This window comes from Chondrus crispus, genomic scaffold (genome assembly GCF_000350225.1).
Source record: "Chondrus crispus Stackhouse genomic scaffold, scaffold_178, whole genome shotgun sequence".
Taxonomy (NCBI): domain Eukaryota; phylum Rhodophyta; class Florideophyceae; order Gigartinales; family Gigartinaceae; genus Chondrus; species Chondrus crispus.
In genome coordinates this window covers 190,538-196,537 of record NW_005179047.1, presented here as the reverse complement: position 1 = coordinate 196,537, position 6,000 = coordinate 190,538, and positions in this window count along the sequence as shown.

The window sequence follows — 6,000 nt, the reverse complement described above, 5'->3', positions numbered from 1 at the left end:
GTTGTTGCCAAATATTGATGACGTATTGCTCGATTGGATGTTGTAGTGTGTTGGTTTACAGCAACATTTGCAAAGCCGCGTTCTGGCTAATCTTTGTCAACCCATCAGCCGGGTTGTGTTCGATACGAATGAGTCCGATATTGGAAATCGTACGTTCATTGTATGCCTCTCGAATAGCGGCAAAATCCACCATTAATCTCTTCTCAGTCGTGTACTTGGACCCTGTGATGACATCGAACAGCGCCTTTGAATCAGTAAGCGTTAGCAAAGGTATCTCTCGACCGAGCATACGTTGCAAATCATGTCGTAAAATGTATGCATTATCGAATCCCTCAACAAATGCAAGAGTTTCTGCAGCCATACCGGATCTGGTAACTCGACGTGATTTGTGAGAAGAAAAGTGAATAACAGACCCACGATGATGCTTATTCATCAAAACAATAATATATCCCAATTGGCTTGAGTTGTCGTTGTTGTTGTTGAACGAAGAATCTGAGTGTACGGTGAAGTATAGCGAGGTTAGGACCAATTGAGGGTATTTCATGCGGATTGAAATTGTGTTTTGAATATATTTGATAATCTTGTTGACGAGCTTCATGCTTTACATGTCCGAGTGTCTTTTCAGTAGCTTGTGCTGCCATTGACACTGCACAATCTATATCCGTTCTGGAATGGACACCCCATGCCAGTTTGGCCCTCATAGAGCGATATTCATCAAATGACGAATCTAGACGTAGGAGCTTTATGCCCGATATGTAACCCTTCTGGCCAAGGGAATGACTCACGTCATTTTGGTTATCTCAAGACCAGTAAAAACGAACGGAGTATCTTCAGATGGTTGGGTGTCAAATGCGCGACTTATGACGGCACTTGAATCTCTTCTGAATTCATCCACTCCGACCCGTATGATATCGTCAACATATGATCCAGAAACATCAATGAGCCTTTTTGCTAACCGCTTATAGAAGAGCGAGAAGTCGCCCTCAGCCTGTTTCATATCAAGCTGCTTTTTGTGATGGTCAGTTAGCGTTTCACCCTAGTAATCCCCTGCATCTGTAAGGCCGTAGAGAGGTTTCACTGCTCGTAGAAGATGATCTGGTGAGAGCTCTAATACGTCTGGTCCTACAAATATTTCCCTTTTCAATTCAGAGGCAGACTGTAAGTATGCCTGATTGATATCTGTTGCCCACATATCAAATCCCAAGATAGAGGCTAATGCGAGCATGATACGAATCGATGACTGCTTAAGGGTATTGGCGTTGTGCGCAATTCTTCTTTTGTCTCAATCACGATGACCTCCAAGAACGAACCGTGCCTTGAATATCTCGTTCCCATTTTCTTTGCGTTTGATAGTAAGGACAAAACGAGAAGGTACAATGTTTGGATTTGGGCCGATTTCTTCACGTAAGACTAGCTTGAAGGTTCCTCTTTTGATTAAACCCTCAAGCTCCTTCCTTTTTGCTTCACCAAACTGGCCAGTCGTAGGATCTTTTGGTGATATAACTTCCGGGAAGAAGGGCCGGCTTACAGCAGCTCTTCCCTGCAACTCAGATATCGGAGGAATAGGATGATGTGGTGCTGCTTGTTGCTTTGGCTTCTGATGCTCAAACTCGAATGGTTTGGGTGTCTGCGCGGAAGGCGAAATAAGTGACGAAATAGACGGTAACTTCGCTGGTTTCTCTTGCGCCAAATTGAAGGATCGAAGTCCTGTACGGTCACCGACGTCAACCATTTTCTTCGCAACAGCCGATATCAACTTATGTGGTCCTGTCCATTTTCGAATCGGCTTCTCGCGAGAAACATACACTGGTTGACCTGGCGTAAATCTGAAATGTGCAGACGGTGGTACTTTCTTCTTCAAAGCGTGTTGTACTCGATTCTGCGCGAGAATAGTTTCATACTCATCCCGTGCTATCTGCATCATGTTCATGCATGTGTTGTGTCCCTCACCCGGCGATTTCTGCCCAGGTATGTTCGGAATCGTTCCAAATACTAACAGAGAGGGCACTAACCCCTGTGGACCAGCGGTGTCGTTCAGTGCCTTCACAGATAGTACCAATCTCAGCTCGCGAGGTTCGGACGGGTAACTGACAGAGACCTTATTGAAAACTCTTCTGATCGAGGCGTGATATGTCTCTCCAAATTCTAGAGAATTATGTCACTCCGTTCCAGTGTGTCTCAGAACAATCGATGCGTTTTTGCATTTGTCCTCTCACTCATTGGACACGAAAACCGAACCTTGATCAGTAAGCATAGCAGATGGGAACCCAGCGTACATACATACCCATGAATACAAGAAAGTATTCCAAATAGTTGCAGTATCCTCATGATGTAAAAATCGCGCTGTTGCAAAGTTTGTACCCACATACACGATGCTCAAGGCTGGAGATTGGTCTAGAAAGAACAAGTCGATCCGAATCTCCTTGTTAAACACGACGTCATCTGGGAACCGTACTTGGAAGGTAATCGGTTTGGTTAAGTAAATTTGACAAGCATGGCAGGAGCATGAGATGTCTGCCAAAATTTCTTTCGTGCTCTTGCTCATAGAATCTGGACGTGCCTTTTTGAGGAGGTTGTACAGCTTGTCAGTTGATGGATGCATAAAATGGAGGTGCAAGTTTGTCTGTTGCTCTCTTGAAAAGAGCGTCTCAAAAGTCTCATCCCAGGGAGCATAAACATATCCATCTTGTACCACAAGGTCCATGACCCAGTTTTCCGTTACAGATTGCAGTTGGTTTTGAACGGTAAGTACATTCCATCCATACTTTTCAAGTATGCAAAGACCTATTGGAAGGGGAAGTACCGCGTTGACAACATGAGCTTCGATCTTTCGCAGACCTCTAGGCGTTGGAAAGAATACTGTCATGACACCGAGGGAAGGGCATGTTTGGTCAATAATCTTGAAGCGAGCTTTGCGAGTAGTGAGTAGAGCCTGGAACCGGTAGTGCTTGGAGTACTCGTCTGCTTGGTGTTTTCCAATCACTGATCGCTGTGCGCCAGTGTCCAGAACACTACCTTTGAACACTTCTGGTACGGCTTGACTCTCGGGGGGCTTCACTGACTTAGCGCCTACAAAACTCGACTGAGTATTTTAGTTGGCAAGATATACACAATCTGTTGAGATGGGGAGGGTGTGTATAGAATCAATAGCTCTTTCGGCGTTATCGGAAAAACAGTCTGCCCAGTTACTGTTTGTCCGCTTGCAGAAAAACCACGCCTTCCGGATTCTGGCTTTCGTGGTTTGTCAAACCCTCACGCATACCGTCTTATTGCTCTTCCGAAGTTGTCTCTTCGCTCACTGCCAAGGCCTCAAAGGTGTTGCTCGCTGTAGTCGCGTCGTCCGGACTTGGGACTTGCTGTTCCTCAAAGCGGTCTTCATCCGTCACCATCTCAAATAGCACGCGTGCTGCTGCTTCATTCGGGTCTCCTCCCACCTCTTCGATTCGGCTTCTCACGAAATCTTTTAGAGATGAATTTCCGTTCTCTTTGCATTCATTACGGTCGTGACAAAGCTTTTTGCACTTGAAACACCGTACATTCTCTCTCCGGTTGCCACTAGAGGATCGAAAACGTGTTGAGGGCGAGCGGTAAGATGTCGAAGGTCTCCCTCGTAGTGTCGAGCTTCGACGATAAGCGTACTGAGAGCCATACCCGATAAACGAGATGCCGATTTTTCTATCTCTGGTGTCGTCAGCATCTGGATTCTGACCTGTGCGACTGACTTCTCTTTCCCAGACGACCAGAGAGGCTGACAATTTCGTGTAAAGCTCATCATACGAAATTGCATCTCTCATGACTATTCCTCTGAATGTCGAGACCATTCGTACTTCTCCACAATTCTCATTAACGTCTGAACTTTGAAAGGCTCTCCTCTCTTTTCTTTCAGAAATTGTTGGTTGAGACGTGCCACTTCGTGGTAGAGTATACCAAGAGCAGCAACACGATTTAACGTGTGTTTCTCAGTACAAATTGTTTAACGGTCTCCGGGGGAGGCGTCGTGCGCGGCAGTGGCAATAGAGGCAGCTCCTGAGTGGCTATGGCGCCACTCGGACATAATCTGGTTCGCAGTAGTCCTCAAATTTTCATCATGTTCGTAAATGGCACTGGAAACTTCCTGGTAGACGGCTAGTCCCTGGCGTCGTGCAACTCTGATACCGTTGCGGTTGAGAATGCTGAGCAAATTCATGTACAGCAATGGTGACTTCAAGCAGGAATGATGCAGCAAAGTCTCTGGTGGGAATAACTCAACGACAGATTCTCGAGCGGCGGAAGATGAGGTGTATCCTTCACTGTGCACATGTTTCATGGCGTCAATAAATGCGTGTTGCTCTTCAAATCCCCCGACCAGCTTTTCAAATCCTGTACTGATTTCTTCCACACTTGGTACAGTAACGTTGCTCGTCTGACTTGCGCTATCTGCCATTTAAGGTACCCAGCGATAATCCTGTCCACGTTCGCGGTAGCTTCGCACTTTCGAAAGGACTCACTCTACGCTTGTTCAAGTTAGAATGCTTTAGCCAACCCCCCAAATCACGCCAAATACGACGATTTTGACGGCTCAATACCCTTGTTGAGGGACTTCCTGCGACACGTGACCAACGGGTCAAAGAATCCGGCGAATATGTTGCCCGGGGAATGGCCTCGCACCACGCACCAGTGGTACGCAGCACTTTCTTCGGAGGGCGCTGCGGCCCGACTAAACGGAGGCAGTTCTTTATGGCGAGCGAAACTTGAGCGGTAGAGTTTACTAATTGTTCCGCAGCAATGCACACGGGAGGTAAGAGTGTTCACAAGTGCTGCAGCGGATTGAAGTGTGTTTCGAGAATGGCGTCTATTGACTTCGAAGTGATGTAGAACGCGAATTCTTTTTTTGTGAGTTTTCCAAATCTTGTCAAATAATCTCCTACAAGTTCCCTTTGTGTCAGCTCAGTCTTTTCTGAGGCAGACAAAGGGCGTTAAAGCTGAAAGAGTCAGGCAGCTGGAGTTCTGTACAGTCAGGCTTGTAATCGACACACTCAGTTTCGTTTGTAGACGGTTGTTCCCGTCTTCGCACTCGCAATTTTACTCCCGACTTCAACTATGTATATGCAGTGAAAAATACTGTTGCGTTCTAAATTCGCAACTTACGATACCCAATAAAATGCAAGCATATAAAAACCATGAGGGTTTTTCCTTGATCAGATTGTTGGAGTGACTTGACCTAGCGGATATGCCCTCATATCGATCATCCAGGTACTGACAGTGGGCACATAACACAATGAAATGCGTCCCAAATTGAGCCCTCCGGGAAGGGTACTAGCATTGTAACAACTTGTCACTATACACTAGACCTTTCAAATAGTTACCGACTTTCATGCGTAAAACTCAGCGGAGCACAAAAAGGGTAAGTGCCCTGCAAGAGGACTGAATGTATCACCAAAGACTTGGTCATTCGTAAAAAATTTTTTTTTCACAAATATGTCAATCTCTTTTCAAGAGATTCCATCTTTTGGCGATCATACAGTATTTCCGGAAATACTCATCATATCAGAAAGTGCGCCAATGTATTGACTCCCGCCAAAGTCCTTCAGAATATAGCAACATATTGCAGTAAGAACCAGACCGCCCCCACCGCAAACCTCCTATCCTTCACGTTGCATGCGCTCCAATGTCCATCAGTCCCAGAGAAGCGCAAAATGCGCTACAGCTGCTTGCCGAAGCAGCTGTCAACCGCACAAACGACCTCGACGCATACCCCATGGAGGACCTCAAAAGCGACACTGATGAGGAAACAGACTCCTCGACGCCCACCTATGATTCCTTTTATCAGTCTGGCGGGTCCCCTGCCATCTTGAAAATGTGCAACTTCGCCCCCGATGAGTTCCAAGAAGTTTGGATGAAATTCAGGGAGGTGATGCTCAACAATTGGAACACGGGACGAGGGAGAAAGACCAAACATGGGGCAAGAGACATGCTCTTCATCGTACTAAGTTGCATGAAGCATGGGGGGCAGTGGGACTT